Source organism: Montipora foliosa, chromosome 3, assembly GCF_036669935.1.
Source record: "Montipora foliosa isolate CH-2021 chromosome 3, ASM3666993v2, whole genome shotgun sequence".
NCBI lineage: Eukaryota > Metazoa > Cnidaria > Anthozoa > Scleractinia > Acroporidae > Montipora > Montipora foliosa.
In genome coordinates this window covers 27,213,290-27,215,789 of record NC_090871.1, presented here as the reverse complement: position 1 = coordinate 27,215,789, position 2,500 = coordinate 27,213,290, and positions in this window count along the sequence as shown.

Genomic DNA, 2,500 nt, shown 5'->3' with positions numbered 1-2,500 from the left:
TCATGTTGTGTATTTAATTTTTGAGCTTAAGGTTGAAATGTGATACGGGAGGATATTTTTAGTATTGCTTTGTAAGCAGGAATGGTCCACGAACATAAACAGGTCTGTTGGAAGCGTGCTTGAGTTTCAACAAAATTAGCCCCAGAATCCGCAAAAAATTGCGACGCCGATGAATAATAAAGTAGCTGCTATTTCCAAAATGATGGAATTACCTGGTGATAAATAAACTTGTCTTGGAAAGTAAATTTTTGACTTAGCAGAAACAATGGTCAACCCCGGGGTCAACCTCAGGGGTTTGGGTGATTGTGATCTTTGTTTTGACTTCGCTCATTTGTTGTCAAACTTTATAACACTTGACAGAAAAAGAAACTTACGAAAACCCAGTATCTTGCCATCATTTGACACAGATGCTTCACTGTTTGGCGAGTAAACATGCCGCGGTAACTTAATCACGGCGCCCGCTGAATTCCGGTGATGTCACTTTCGATTTTGCGATTTATTTGCGCAACAAAAAGAACAATAACAAAATTGAACGTAGCAAAACTCTCCTAAAATGTTTGTCGCTGATCGTAACTTTTTATATTCTATATTCACGGTTCAAAATTAATGTTGTTTTCATGTCGTAAATATGTTATTCTCGAGCGACTGTCCTGGAAACTTCCTTCTGCTCTTTCTAAAAACTGTGTATCAATTTACTTTTGCATCAATATTTGTTTTTGCATAAAGCAAGATAACAAAATCTGTACCTTGTTGAGTTCGCATTTGTTAGCGTTAATAGTATTTTCTGTCCAATGCTTCTGTTTTACGAAGGGGTATATGTTTGAGGTCACCCATCCAGATACTAACCCCGCCGGATATCATGACTTAACTTTAGTAAACGTTAGTAAACTTTAGTATTACAAAGGTGCCAGACGCTCAGAGGGCACGCTTAAACTTGTGGTGAAAGAAGTTGTGAGGGAGCTTGAAAATTATCAACATGTCTGCCCAGAAGCCAATCTTTCTGGGTTCAGTACTTTGCTAGTAACCACATGTCTTCTCAGGCTATTTACCCAAGACTTCTACCATGGCACTACAATGATAGACAATACCAAATCAATATCGTGCACTGTTAGAGATACATATTACGCAAGGACAACTTGAATCCCCTGGAAGACAGCACACAGCTCAGTTGACATTTTATATGGAATAAATCGCTGTGTTACTTCACTACCACACGTAAGCAATGTGTGTCTATTTTTTCTAAAGAGGACAGGAATTTCTTCTTTCTGACAAATGATTAATTAATAGGCGTTAGCCAGGGTTTTAACCTCAGAAAAGGATCTGTTTCGTCGTGCGAACGTGTGAGGACCTGTGAGCCAAAGGGCCTCTGCTGGTATGACTTCTGGGTGACCCCTTTAAATGGTCTTAATGACCCCCCAACTTGAAAAAAAAAAAAATTCTGGAACGGTGCACGAACCACAGGAAACCAGTGTACTCTCACGGAGGGTCTAGTTAAGTTTGAAAAATGTGTAAAATTTGCAAATGAGATTACTGATGACGTCATTTACTCAAAGCAATAAAAAATCAAGTATGTAAATAGAGCTGTCTCGATCAATTTGCAGCGGAGACTATTGAAACTGGGTAGGCTAATAGTTATACAGGCAACACCTCCGGCTGTAAAGAAATTGGTTCCCGTGGCAACTCACTCTTTTCCAGTCCCCTTCAACCCGATTAAATATTTTTGGTAATCATAAACTAGAAAAACATTTAGCAAGGCAAAAAACTCGACCTAAAGTATTTATATGCTTGCAGGATCATGCAGATGAGGCACCATTGGCAAATATCAAAATAGAACGCAAAGGTGGCCAGAATCCAGCTTGTTGCCATGGTAACAAAACTGGTATGCTCATATTGTGGAGCACAGATTACCGGGATGGCCTGGTTTGCTACGATCGCAGCTCACAAGTCCTTGCGATTTCATAGCAAACGGGTCAACCAACCTGACTGTTGCAGCTGGCCTTCGCGTTTCCCAGCTGGGTTCCCTGCGCGGACATTTTAGTTTCGGGCATGCGCATAGATGGCCTTTAATGTAAAACCACGATGGCTAAGGCTGCGTTCGATTGACCGTATTCCGGAATAAGAATAAGAGGAGTGGTGATTTAAAACGGTATGTCTGGCGCTTTTGAAGCAACAAGGATAATAATATATGCTTAAAATAGCATTTTAGTAAGTGTTTAATAATTTGAATGTGAATCTTCGTAAAAACGAAGGATTTCTAACTTCTATTCCACGTATTTCCATTCCGGAATACGGTCAATCGAACGCGCCTTAAGGTTAATCGGTTTTCACGGTTTGTACGGCAGTTAAGTTGACTTTTATGAAGGCCCATCGGTGTAACCGGAATTGCCTCGTGCCGAAATAAACGTTGAAATTTACGGCTAGTTTACATTTGCATCTACACTGACCGTCGTAAGTTTCCGGAGTAAACGTTAAGAGACTTTTATCCTATGACAGAGCCAAG